Raw genomic sequence first — 15288 nt, 5'->3', positions numbered from 1 at the left:
GCGTGCCAGAAATACCCCGAAGCCCCGATATTATTCTCGAGCCTCGAGGCAAGTCCTGAGATCCCGAAGATCCCAAGAAGTGCGGTTCCTGAGTCGAAGCTCTGCCCGCGAGAAGTTCGATTTTTGTAGAGATCTTCCTGATCTGCTGAGGATTACTACTTCTGTAAGTCGTAGTGCTGTCCGATCGTCTTCTGATCAAGTGAGTGTATACTACCTTTCACAAACACGATAATAATACAAGTATGTTTCGAGTGTATTAAGTATATTGTTGTTTATGTGTGTGAGTGTGTAGTTACTTTCTTCTAACGCATGATTATGAAGTATTTTATACGAAATACGTGTTATGTGTAGAATTTGTTGTTATGTGTGTGAATGTATGTTCACCCTCTTCCATCTCATAGATCTGAATTTCTTTCTATGAAATACGCGTTACGTGGGTATGCCTCATCTGTTATGTGGAATATATATTGAATGAAAATGATATACAGGTTTCAAACTACGTATGAAAGTATATATTTTATCTACTAATATGTTGGGTAGAACATGGGTAGATAGTTGGTGTGTATAAACAGATGAGAGGCCTCGATGTTGTTGTTGTTGTTGTTGTTGATCTAGTTATTCAGCGGAGTATGGATAACGACCACGGACTCTTTCTAGACAGTCCAGTGGAACGCTAGCAGGTTCATAACCTGTAGGTGTTGTGAACGATGTGTTCACCGGTGTACTCTATCCCCCTCATGGGTGCCTTTAGGATATCTATTGTTGAGGAAACCCCTTAGCAGTGATGTCCGTCCCGATGAAAATCCTAGATTAGGTCCCTTGAGATAGATGTTATTTTAGGGACGTAAAGTGGGGATAACGGGAATGGGTAATCGGGATAGTGATTCGGTTGGTGAAATTAAATATAATTTATTTATTGTGGGTTGAAAACCCTATATGCTCACCAGGCTCCCAAGTCTGACCCACTCAGTTTTATTTGTATTACAGGTAGTGGCGCGAGGGCATAAGATGGTTGAATCATCAAGTTGTTTTGTTTACAAGTCTGTATATATACATATTTGTTGAATGACTTGTAATGTTATCGTTTATGCTTTATGGTCTGTATCGGAACATGACATCCCGAGTTTTGATTATATAATGAAAATGCATCTCTTGATGAAATGCTTTGATAAATATTATTTTATCATGTTTTGTTTTGGGAACAAATTCCGCAACTCTTTTAAATCAAAAGGATTTACTCTGAAATTATTTAAAAAGCATAAATGAAATCGGTCTTTTCTGGCCGAGATTTTGGGGATGTCACAGTTGGTATCAGAGCATTAGTTTAAGCGAACTAGGAATTTGTAGGATTTCTAGACTTAAACTTAGAATGCTAAGTGGAATTGTGAGTTGTGTGTCTGTTGAATTTTAGACACGAGCACTACTTTATTTTAGGAAAGTTGCCTAAAATGCTTTTATGTGCTAAATGTTAGATGTTGCCATATATGATATTAATTGTTCGGATCTACGGTCTGTTGCCGACCGGATCTGGAAACCTTATGTGTGTAGGATTCTAAGCGTGTGTATACGGTATTAGAACTAGCATGTAAACGTTTCGGAGTAATAAGGATGATTTGAATATCTATCGTGAATGAAGATCTAAATTTCACCTTATTCAGTATGTAGATCAAAAATGGTGAGAACAAGGAGTGGCGTTGGAAACGCGGATGAAAACAGGAATCAACCGCCAGTGATTGAGCAAATACCTGTTGTAGCAGCAGCACCAGAACCAATAATAATGGCTGCGGTGCAAGCCATGATTCGGGCTATGCTAGCCGAACAAAGGGAGGAGATGCGACAAATGTTGCATAATAATAGGGATGAACCTATCATACCTATTGAGGAACCCGAATTGATTCCCGAGCAATCGGAGGAAGGGAACAATAGTCGCATTATGAGTCAAGTTGGGACTCAAGAAGAACGAAGGAACGATCCGAAAAGGAGAAACAACAAGGATGGGCGAATGTACAAGAACTTCTTGGGCGCCAAGCCGCCGAGTCTTTCTGGAAGCCCAAAGCCTGTTGAGATAATGGATTGGATCTCGGAAATGGAGATGGTATTTGAAAGTTGCGATTGTAGCAACAAACAGAAGACCGTCTTTGCGGTTAGACAACTGAAGACTGGAGTCTTGAGTTGGTGGAAGTTGTTGGCAGATACTATGCCACGAGGAGAAGCCCTGAAAATGTCATGGGAGGAGTTCTTGGAACAACTAAGGGTGCAGTATTGTTTAGAGATAGATCTGATTGATCTGAACAATGAGTTCCAAAACTTGAAGAAAGGGAAGATGAGCATAGATGACTATGCTACTGCATTTACTGAGAAAATGAAGTTGTTTTCGTACCTAGTGCCAACGGAACTCTCCAAGATAGAGAGGTTTGCTAATGGACTGCCTGCCGACTTTGGTCCGACAGTCAAAATGGCAACTACTCTGAAAACGGCTGTTCGTGCAGCTAAGAATGTGGAGGCCCAGTAGAAGGAAAAGGGTCTGGAAAGGATAGATGTTGGAGAAAAGAGGAAGTTCGATGGAACTTCAGGGTCCAACAAGAAAAATAAGTTCTCGAAGTCTGGTTCGAGGGGAAGTGGAGGTGAAGCGAAATGGTGCGACAAATGTAAAAAGAAGCATCATGGAAGATGTGAGGTGGCGAACACATGCTACAAGTGTGGAAAGCCAGGGCACTATGCCAATGAATGTACCCTCACTAAGAAAGTTTGCTATGGTTGTGGTGAGGAGGGACACATGTCGAGGGACTGCCCGAAGAAGAAAGAGGCAGCTAGACCCAACACTCCACCAAAGCCAAAGGCGAGAGCATTCCAGATGACACTGGAAGCTGCTAAAGATGAAGTTGATGTCGCTTCAGGTACCTTTCTCGTTAACAAATTGCCTGCCCAAATTTTATTTGATTCTAGAGCCAACTACTCCTTTATATCGCATGAATTTGGTAGAAAGCTAGCTTTGCCTGTTTTTAGACTAGATGATGCCTTATTAGTCGAAGTTGCTAGTGGCAAGTTTGTACCTGTTAGCCATCGTATGAGAAACATCTTAATTGATCTGAATGGGAATAAGTTCCACGAGGAATTATTGCCTATAGAACTAAACGGTTTCGACATCGTGCTTGGAATGGATTGGCTTAGCGCCAACGACGCCGAAATTTTATGCAAGAAGAAAATAATCAAAGTAAACCCGCCTGGAAAAGAGTCGTTTATGGTGTATGGAGATAAACGCAAAGTAAATTCTGGAATCATTTCATTGATGAAAGCCAGAAAATGTTTGACCAAGGGGTGTACATCATATCTAGCATTCGTGATTGATGCTAAGAAGGAAAAGAAGGTGATGTAGAATATTCCAGTTGTGTGTGATTATCCGGAAATATTTCCCGAAGATCTTCCTGGATTACCGCCTGATCGACAAGTGGAATTCCGTATTGACTTGTTGCCAGGAACAACGCCAATTGCGAAAGCACCTTATCGATTAGCACCGACAGAGATGAAGGAGCTAATGATGCAACTTCAGAAGTTATTGGACAAAGGTTTCATTAGACCTAGTTCATCGCCCTGGGGAGCTCCGGTGTTATTTGTGAAGAAGAAGGATGGAAGTATGAGAATGTGCATTGATTACCGAGAGCTGAACAAGGCAACAATAAAGAATAGATATCCGTTGCCGAGGATTGATGACCTATTTGATCAATTGCAAGGTTCGAGCTATTTCTCGAAGATCGACCTAAGGTCAGGATATCATCAGCTGAAAGTAAGGGAGCAGGATATAGAGAAGACTGCATTCAAAACTAGATATGGACACTACGAGTTCTTGGTCATGTCGTTTGGACTAACCAATGCTCCAGCAGCATTCATGGATTTAATGAATAGGGTTTGTAATCCTTTCCTTGATAAATCCATGATAGTGTTCATAGACGACATTCTGATTTACTCGAAAAGCCAAGAGAAGCATGACAGACACTTGCGAGAAGTGTTAGAAGTCTTGAAGAAGGAGAAGCTGTATGCAAAGTTCTCCAAATGTGATTTTTGGATTTGTGAAGTCCAATTCTTGGGTCACATGGTCAACCAAGAAGGGATAATGGTTGATCCAGCAAAGATTGAAGCTATGACAAAGTGGGAGCAACCGAAAAGTCCCACGGAGATTCGAAGCTTTTTGGGATTAGCTGGATATTACCGAAGGTTTATCCAAGGCTTTTCTTCGATTGCTACTCCATTGACGGCTTTGACCCACAAAGGAGCTACTTATGCTTGGAGTGATAAGCATAAAGAAGCATTCGAGAAGCTAAAGAACAAGCTATGCGAGGCACCGATACTTTCTCTACCCGATGGAGTTGAAGACTTTGCTGTTTATAGCGATGCGTCTGGGGTTGGATTGGATTTTTTTTTGACCCAAAGAGAAAATGTGATAGCATATGCGTCTCGACAGCTGAAAGAGCATGAGAAGAACTACCTGACTCATGATTTGGAGTTGGCAGCGGTAGTTTTCGCTCTGAAAATATGGAGGCATTACCTCTATGGCACGAAGTGCAAACTTTTCACTGATCATAAGAGTCTCCAATATCTCTTTAATAAGAAAGAATTGAATATGAGGCAACGACGCTGGCTAGAATTACTTAAAGACTACGACTGCAAGATACTTTACCACCCCGGTAAAGCTAATGTTGTTGCTGATGCTCTCAGTCGGAAAGTCAATCTTGAAAGGAAAAGGCCAAGAGCGTTGAGAATTGAAGTTGTCTCAGCCATTGTGGAAAGTATAAAGAAAGCTCAGAGCGAAGCTGCTGAGAAGAATGACCGAAAGGAGGAATGTTTGGGCAAAACGTGGGTGTTCGGTGTAAACAGTCATGGACTGCAGGTGTTCCAAGATCGGATTTGGATACCTAAGTCCGGAGGAATTAGAGATCTTCTGATGGAAGAAGCTCACAAGACCATGTACTCGATTCATCCGGGTAGAACTAAAATGTATAGGGACCTGAAACCCTACTACTAGTGGCCGACGATGAAGCTTGATGTTGCAAAGTATGTGGCTGAGTATGTGACTTGCGCGACAGTAAAGACACAACATCAGAAACCGTATGGGAGTTTAGAACCTTTTCATGTGCCAATGGGTAAGTGGGAAGACATTGCTATGGATTTTGTCACTAAACTGCCCAGAACAAAGAATGGTCATGACATGGTTTGGGTGGTCGTTGATCGATTGACTAAGAGTGCGCATTTCATAGAGGCCAAGGAGAAATGGTCTATGGAGAAGCTTTCGAATTCTTACGTGAAGGAAATTGTGAGGCTTCACGGTGTTCCGTTAACGATTGTGTCGGATCGTGATAGCCGTTTCACCTCACGATTTTGGAAAAGTCTACAAGAGGAATTGGGTACCAAGTTGTGTTTAAGTACAGCTTACCATCCGCAGACTGATGGTCAGAGCGAAAGAACGATACAAACACTTGAAGATATGCTGAGAGCATGTACCTTGGAATTCCTAGGTAATTGGGATGAACATTTACCTTTGGTAGAATTTTCCTACAATAATAGTTTCCACTCGAGCATTAAGATGGCACCTTACCAAGCTTTGTATGGACAGAAGTGTTGTACGCCGTCTTGTTAGCTTGAGGCTGGGGAAAAGCAATTTATGGGACCAGAGTTGGTTCATCAAACTGCTGAAAAGTTGAAAATAATTAGGGAAAGAATGTTAGCAACTCAGGATCGTCAAAAGAGCTATGCTGACAAGAAGCGAAGACCGATGACTTTTGAGGTTGGTGATTCGGTTTTGCTTAAAGTCTCGCCGTGGAAGGGACTTATAAGATTTGGAAAAAGGGGAAAGTTGAGTCCAAGGTTTATTGGACCGTTTAAAGTTCTTTAGAGGATTGGGAACCAAGCCTACAAGCTCGAACTACCAGAAGAACTGAATGGAATTCATAACACTTTTCATGTGTGTTATTTGAGGAAGTTCACGGGAGAAGTTCCCGACATAATTCCAATTTCTGAATTGAGCATTGATGAGAACAAAAGGTTAATTGAGGAACCAGCGGCAATTGTTGACCGAGAGACTAAGAATTTGCGACGCAAGATGATTGGGTTAGTGCTTGTCCGATGGAAACACACGAATGGGCCGAATCTCACCTGGGAGACGGAGAGTGACATGATGGGTCGCTATCCGCATTTGTTTGTTGATGTGTGATTCTGGGGATGGAATCATTCTAAGGTGGAGAGAATTGTAACGCCTGTGTTTCCGGGCTTGCCATTTTTAGCAATGTAATAGTCTAGGTTAACCTTTGTAACCCGTTTTGAAATAATAGGAATGTATTATTTGAGTATTATGTGTTTTGTGCTTAATAGCTTAATTATGTGGTCTGATTAATTAAGAATAAAAATAAGCGTCAAAATTTAAGTGTAAAATAAACTTAATATCTTTGGATAATGTTGTAGTAGTTGAAACGAGGTTTCCGAATGTATATAGAACGCCCAAATCTTACTTCGTATGAGGAAGTTATGATTTATCGAAGTTTCGACTTAGCGGTATGCAGCCTGAAATACTCGATTTGAGATCGAGCGGTTTTTAGCCGAAGCAATCTAAACAAGGATCGAAGGTCTCGTTGTTGGTATCGAAGCGATAAAAAGTTAGGCGAGAACGGACGTCAAACAAAGAAGTTATGAATTTATAACGAAGTTTTTCTGTCGCGGCCTATTAAAAATAAATAATAAAAATAAAGTCAAAATTAGCCAACGGAGTCTAAACGAAAGATGTAGAGCGTAGTCTCACCTTCGCGTGGATATAAGGAACGTCGAAAACGGAGTGCGTATGAAGAAGATATGAATTTCTGAAGTTTATTAATTAATTTGTATTTATTTTTAATCTTTAATTCCGGCATTATCCGAAGAGGAGTCAGCGGTCCGATCCGACGTACACCCCGCGTACTCCGAAGAGTGTCGACACTTCGGATGACGCATGCAGTGACGACTTCGGAGGCCAGTACGCCCCGCGTACTCCGAGGCTCCAGCCTCCTATAAATAGGATGCGAGGGCAGCCGGCTCTTTTGCTAATTTTCTCTCTTCTCTCTCCCATTTTGCATCGTTTTGTGTGCCAGAAATACCCCGAAGACCTGGTGTTATTCTCGATCCCCGAGGCAAGTCCTGAGATCCCGAAGATCCCGAGAAGTGCGGTTCCCGAGTCGAAGCTCTGCCCGCGAGAAGTTCGATTTTTGTAGAGATCTTCCAGATCTGCTGAGGATTACTACTTCTGCAAGTCGTAGTGTTGTCCGATCGTCTTCTGATCAAGTGAGTGTATACTACCTTTCACAAAGACGATAATAATACAAGTATGGTTCGAGTGTATTAACTATATTGTTGTTTATGTGTGTGAGTGTGTAGTTACTTTCTTCTAACGCATGATTATGAAGTATTTTATACGAAATACGTGTTATGAGTAGAATTTGGTGTTATGTGTGTGAATGTATGTTCACCCTCTTCCATCTCATAGATCTGAATTTCTTTCTATGAAATACGCGTTACGTGGGTATGCCTCATCTGTTATGTGGAATATATATTGAATGAAAATGATATATAGGTTTCAAACTACGTATGAAAGTATATATTTTATCTACTAATATGTTGGGTAGAACATGGGTAGATAGTTGGTGTGTAATAAACAGATGAGAGGCCTCGATGTTGTTGTTGTTGTTGATCTAGTTATTCAGCGGAGTATGGATAACGACCACGGACTCTTTCTAGACAGTCCAGTGGAACGCTAGCAGGTTCATAACCTGTAGGTGTTGTGAACGATGTGTTCACCGGTGTACTCTATCCCCCTCATGGGTGCCTTTAGGATATCTATTGTTGAGGAAACCCCTTAGCAGTGATGTCCGTCCCGATGAAAATCCTAGATTAGGTCCCTTGAGATAGATGTTATTTTAGAGACGTAAAGTGAGGATAACGGGAATGGGTAATCGGGATAGTGATTTGGTTGGTGAAATTAAATATAATTTATTTATTGTGGGTTGAAAACCCTATATGCTCACCAGGCTCCAAAGCCTGACCCACTCAGTTTTATTTGTATTACAGGTAGTGGCGCGAGGGCATAACATGGTTGAATCATCAAGTTGTTTTATTTACAAGTCTGTATATGTACATATTTGTTGAATGACTTGTAATGTTATCGTTTATGCTTTATGGTCTGTATCGGAACTTGACATCCCGAGTTTTGATTATATAATGAAAATGCATCTCTTGATGAAATGCTTTGATAAATATTATTTTATCATGTTTTGTTTTGGGAACAAATACTGCAACTCTTTTAAATCAAAAGGATTTACTCTGAAATTATTTAAAAAGCATAAATGAAATCGGTCTTTTCTGGCCGAGATTTTGGGGATGTCACACATTTTTTCAAAACAAAATGCATTGCTATGTAACAATATATACCTATTGGGGTTATGAAAGTTGTATCTTCTTATTTTGAAGGCTACATTTGGATTTGTTGAAATCCAGCTGAAGCATCCACGAATGTCAAGATAGCACGACCTCCAGTTGCATCTACCAAAGAATCTATGTATGGAAGGGGAAATGGATCTTTAGGGCATGCTTTATTAACATCCATGAAATCCACGCATACTTTCCATTTCCATTCTTCTTTTATACTCCTACCAAGTTGGCTATCCATCTTGGGAACATTACTTCTTTTCAAAAATCCACAAAATCTTTCAACCTCTTCTTGGATGATCAAGTTTCTTTCAGGTGTGAATTTCCTTCTTTTTTGATCAATTGGCCTGACATTTGGATCAATATTTAGTTTATAACTTACTGCATCTTTAGATATACCAGTCATATCTTCATATTTCCAAGCAAAGGTTGATTTCCTGTTTTTCAGGAACTTGGTAATATTTTACTCAAGATCTTAGTCAAGATCTGGGACCAACAACACTTTGATGTCAAGATCCTTAGGATTTAGCATGACTTCTTTTACTTGACCTTCCTTGGTGTCTATAACATCTCATGCCTTCTTTTTATTGCTATGCTTTCCTGGGAGTAGTCGAGGTTTTCATCAAAGTGGTATAGCAATATTTAGTTTCTTGCTGCCCCTATTGATATTGACTATTGCCCATGGTGTTGGCATCTTTATACGTTAATGGTAAATCGAGGGCACAATTTTCATTTCATAGATCCAGGGCCTGTCGAAGATAATGTTATAACAAGACAAAGAATCAACAACACAATAACATTGAATTGAGTTAAGTCCTTTCATATATATTGGTACTTTAGCCTCTCCAATGGTATTCTTGGTTTCGCCACTGAATCCTTCTAAGACTGAGGATCTTCATACTATCTCAGATTATGCGATGTTCATCTTGTTGAGTGTTTCTAACAAGATGATGTTGACTGAGCTGCCACCATCTATCAAGATCGACTGAACAAAATGGTTAGCCACATATAATTTTATCAGTAGACCATCATCGTATGGATGTAGTACATTCTCTTGGCCATATTCATTTAAAGAGATCTCCTTCTTGTCGGTCAAGAATGCATTCTTTCTTGTCATGTCTTCCTTCTCAATCTTGGAACTTTTTGCGTGTCTTTTAGCTGTAGAATAAGAAGTGCCACAGATGTTACATCCACCATATATAAAATAAATTACCTTGGTGTCTGATGGTGGAGATTCTATTATCTGTCGAAGAATTTTGGGATCTTGAGATCTTTCGCCATTCTTGTCCTTTCTTCTTCCCAAGAGTTTCTCTAATTGTCCTTTGCTTAACAAGTAACTAATTTTTTTTTCTGAGAGTGAACCAATCTTAAGTAAGATGTCCCAAGTCTTCACGATAAGCACACCACTTGGACTTATCTTTCCATTGTGGGGTCATGTCACTTTTCGTGGGCTATCTTTCTTTGTCCCCAAGATCATGCATTGCATGTAGTACAACTGAAACATCCAAATAAAAATAATAGTCTTGAATATTAGGATAATCTACATCTTCCAGAGCATTAACCCTATGATTATAAGGTCTTGAGTAGGGTTTAGCTCTATAGGATTTGTGGGAGGAAGATTCATTCTACCTGTTAAGATGATCAGAGGACATGTTTTTCCTTTTCCGGTGTAACATCCCAAAAACCATGAAAACCTTTTCATACTCTTTTTTTTATAAAAAATTTCCATATAATTGTAGATAAGAAATCATTGTTTTCAAATAATGCATAGCAACAAAGTATCAAAATCCCTCAAAACATAATTCAGTAAGAGGATGTGTACGATCATGCCTTTACCTTTCCTCTACCATTCAATGTATCTGAAACCATAAAATAAACAACTGTAAGCCAAAGCTTAATGAGTTTCCCAATTATCAACTAAAATTTTATAAGATAGTTGAACACATCACAGATCCAAATATCAGCTCTACAGGTCACCTATAAAAAATAGAGACCAAGTCTCAATCGACATCTCAAAACGACCCATTTGACCTAAAGTCAATCTGATTCAAAGTCAACGGTCAAAGGACAACTTCCAACTAGCCTACCCTCAGCATAGCAGCTCTATGCCCTACATATATCCTAAGGTGGCAAGGATGGGGAAAATCAGGGATACACCCATCGTAAGGAATTTTATGCCCTACACGGACACCTGATGTCCTAACTTAATCATTAAGTTATCAAAACAGAAGATCAACCCTCCATACTTCCATATCTAAAACAAAATAACGTCTTAATGGATAAAGTCTTTGACTTCATCCATTTTCATGGTCACAAAGAGCGCAAAATCATAACCTAGGTACAAAAAGTCATCCATTGCTCAAGAACGCATGCATGGATAGATGAGAGTGACCATGCTCTCATTTTTATGTATTAACAACCCTAAAAACGACTGGAAATGGACTTTAGTGGCATGGAGTAGCTCTTACTCATATACACCATGGTTATGGGTGAACAATCATCTAATTATTAAGCATAACTAAATCTAACATAAAACAACATCAAAGTCGGAACTTTATACCTTCTGGAGATGGATGGGTGGATGCAAATCCCTGGTCTATACTAATTTGAGCTCGCAAGTGGTTCCACGATCTTCTTTTTCCTTTAAATGTGAGCACAAAACTCTCCAAAGGCTCAAAACTCACAAATGGTGATTAGGGTTTCTAAGGAGGTCATTTAGGAGGATGGATGATAAGAATGGAAGGGCTTCAAGGGGTTAGAGCCTTTATTTAAGTCTCACAACCCTAACAATTAGGGTTTTGGTTATGGGATCCTACGTCCTGTGTACCTTGATCTACGCCCAACATAGATCATTTAAATCTCGTGTCCAAGTTTCCTCCTACTCGATGCATAGGAGACTACCCTACGCCCCACGTAGGACGAAACTTTACAAAAAGAAAAGATTATACCTGCAAGGACCGGGTGTTAGAATTTTCCTGAACTTGATACATTTCATCCTCAAAATCCTCGAATGCAAATAGATCATGATACTACTCACACATCTCCACCTCGAGCTCCTAGGTCCACTCGGAACCCTTCCTATGCTACCACTGAACCGTGATCAAAGGTACCACCTTATTGTGCAAGACCTTGATCTTCTTATCTCAAATATCTACTGACCTCTCCACATAATTCAAATGCTCATCAACCTGAATGTCACTTAGCGGGACCACCACCGATCATTAAGCACACACTTTGGATGTTGAGAAACATGGAAAGTGTTGTGTATCTGACTAAGCTCCTCAGGCAAATCCAATCGCTAAGGCACCTTGCCTACCGTGGCTGCTACTCGATATAGTCAGATAAATTGGGGGCCCAACTTGCCCCTCTTCCTGAAGTGTATCACACTCTTCTATGGGGATACCCTCAACAAAACCATGTCCCCAACCTGAAACTCCAGCTCAGACAGTTGTCTATCAACATAACTCTTCTGTCGACTCTAAGGTTCCTATAAGCTCTGCCTAATCTGATGGATAATCTCTATCATCTGGAGGACCACCTCCCAAGAAAACTGGGGTATGATACTTCCTCCTGTAGAGAAGCTCGTGTGGAGGTGCACCAATACTAGAGTGATAACTGTTCTTGTAAAAAAAAACTCAGCTACGGGAAGGTAGGAATCCAAACTCCCACTGAGATCGATAACATGTGCCCTTAGCTTATCCTCGAGCGTCTGAATGGTCCGTTCACTCTGACCATCATTATGAGGGTGATAGCATTGCTAAAATGCAGTCTCGTACCTAACTCCTCATTAAATCTCTGCCAAAATCAAGAAAGGAAGCGTTCATCCTAGTCAGATACGATGGAAACCGGTACATCATGGCAAGCAACAATCTCGTGCACATACACGTTGGCCAATTTCTCGGCCGAAGAACTCTCCAAATGGAAAGAAAATGGGCACTCTTAGTTAGGTGATCAATAATAACCCATATGGAATCAAATCCCTTTTTTATCCTCGATAGCTTGGTGATGAAATCCATGGTGATCTGCTCCCATTTCCACTTCAAAGGGCTGCAACTTGCCATGCAACCTCTAGTGCTCTGCCTTGACCATCCCACATGTCAATCATCTCGCCACATACCATGATATCTCCCACTTCATGCATGGCTACTAATACCTAAGTCTCAAGTCTCGATAAATCTTCATAGCTCTAGGGTGCATCTAGAACCTAGAATTGTGTGCCTCCTCCGTTACTATCTGTCAGACCCTACCAAAAACTTGGACGCAAACTCGACCACACTGGGTTAGAAGCTTGCGACTATCAGTGGCAAACCTACCAATCTGACCCCCTAAGCTTCTCCTTCTTCCATTGCTCCCTCTTGATTCCTGGTCTTGAGCCTCCCTGATCAAATCCAAAAGTTGTGAGTCAATGGCCTTTCCTGGATGATAAAGAATCTCACAATCGTAATCCTTTACCATGTCAAGCCACCTACACTGCCTCATTTTTATGTTTGGATGATCCATAAGATATCTCAAGCTCCTGTGATCCATTTAAATAGTATAATGACTCCTATAGAGATGATGTCGCCAAATCTTGAGGGCAAACACTACTTCCCCAACTCCAAATCATTTGTCGTGTATCTAACCGCACAAGGCTTCAACTACCTGGATGCATACATAATGACCCTTCCTTGCTGCATGAGTACCGCCCCTAAACTTGTGATTGGCACATCACAAAATACCACAAAATCCTCAACACCCTCAGGAAGAGTCAATACCACAGCCTCATATAACCTCCTCCTCAAGGTCTCAAATGCAACCTACTGCTTAGGCCCCCAACGAAAATCCACACTCTTTGGGCAAGTCAAAGGAACAATATTCTTGGACAAATCCTTGATGAATCTCCGATAGTAACCTATCATCCCTAGAAAACTTGTAATCTCAGATGAAGACTTCGAGACCTTGCATTGCATAACTACCTCAATATTTTCCGGATCGAACAGAATCCCATTCAAATAGATGAGGTGTCCGAAGAACTGGACCTCTTGTAACCAGAACTCACACTTGGATAATTTGGCATAAAGCCTCTCCTGCCTCGTCATCCCAAGTAACTCCCGAAGATACTCCAATTCTAGGTAATCTATATGCATACGGTGACACCCATCCTTCTTCTTCACATAAATAATTGGTGCTTCCTAGGGTAAACCGCTTGGTCTGATAAACTATGTAGGGTCACACATTATGATCCGATGACTCAAACACATAACACATTGTCCATCATCGCTAACATCAGCACTAGCGCCAACAATAGCTTGATCAGTGACAACGTCATCCCATGATCTTAGTGATCGCTTGTATATTAGGTAGATATACTCTATATATATATATATATATATATATATATATATATATATAATAGATATCCAATCCACAATCTTAGTGATTAGGATTAGAGCTTTACATAGATTAGTATACATCCCCAAACGCTTCTTTAGCACAGGCCACAGAGTGAAGTTGGAAGATTCAATGAACTACGCGAAGGGGAAATCTTGGGCGCTATTGTTGTCTATATACAACTGGAATAGGCGAAGCTGTGGTGACTTGTGGAGTAGACAACGAGCTCCGCTTGAACAGAAAGCAGAAGGTTGCAAGCACAACTCCAAAAGCAAGGGATCTCCATTTCTATAATAGTATATAATAAACTATTAGGGTTAAACCCTTGTAGAGCTTTATGCCTCGCTTTGTGCGACTATTCTCTTTGTGACAAACTTTTCTTAGTGAAAGTATCTTTGTGATCACCTTGTTTTTCTATTCTTTGTTTGTTCTTGATATTCATAATTGAGTGTATCCGATCGATGCAAACCTTTAATTGGTATTAGAGATGGTTTATGATACATTCAAGTTATCATGTCTTCTTCTTATAATCCAAAGTCGTCTGTTGTTAATAGGATCTCTCCTTTCGATGAACACAACTTTACAATGTGGAAATCAAAGGCTATGGTTGTTCTTAAAACCATGGACTTTGATATGCTCAATATTGTCGATAATGGTCCACACGTTCCCATGTACAAACCTATGGCTAACAACGCTAATGTTGGTCCTATGAAACAAAACCCAAAGACTAGCTATGAAAACGATGAAAAAAGACTTATTCATCTTGATGTTAAAGCAAGTGTAGCCATAGGAAAATCTCTTCCTTATCACGTGTATCATCGAATTCTGAACTATGAATTTGCTCAATGGATGACGGAAACACTGAGTGTGGATTATGAAGGCACTATAGAAGTTCAAGCAACAACCATCATCAATCTTAATTCGAGATACAAGGATTTCTTTACTAAGAAAGGTGAGTCTCTAACTCAATCCTTTAACATGTTTAACTATTTGGTAAATGATATGCGCATGTTGGGGATTGTCAAGCATATCTTGGGAAAAGATGGGAACATCACGTTGATGTTCTTAAGAATAGTGAGAAAATAAATCTGATGGATATCAACTCCTTATTTGGAAATCTACAGAATTATGAAGAAAAAAAAGCTCTTCGTAATGAAGAAATCCCAGATGAACTGCTTGATAATGCTATGCTCATTGTTTAACGCTATGATGAAAGTAGAATTAGTGAAGCGAGAAGAGTCGAACCCAAGGGAAATAGCTCAGAAAGAAAGCATAACATAAAGAAATGAAATTATTGTAATTGCTTTAACTATGGAAGTCCTAACCACTTTTCCAAGGACTGTAAAGAAAAGAGAGAATCTGGAAGCCCTGAAAGATATGAAGTCTTGTACAAGAAGCTGCTAGCTCACATGAAGACGGAGAACATCTCTACCAAAAGATTTCATCACAAATCAGGAGGAATCTGAGGAATGGGTT

Source organism: Lactuca serriola, chromosome 6, assembly GCF_051521515.1.
Source record: "Lactuca serriola cultivar US96UC23 chromosome 6, Lser_US96UC23_V15, whole genome shotgun sequence".
Taxonomy (NCBI): domain Eukaryota; kingdom Viridiplantae; phylum Streptophyta; class Magnoliopsida; order Asterales; family Asteraceae; genus Lactuca; species Lactuca serriola.
Note: the sequence above shows the minus strand (reverse complement) of the source record.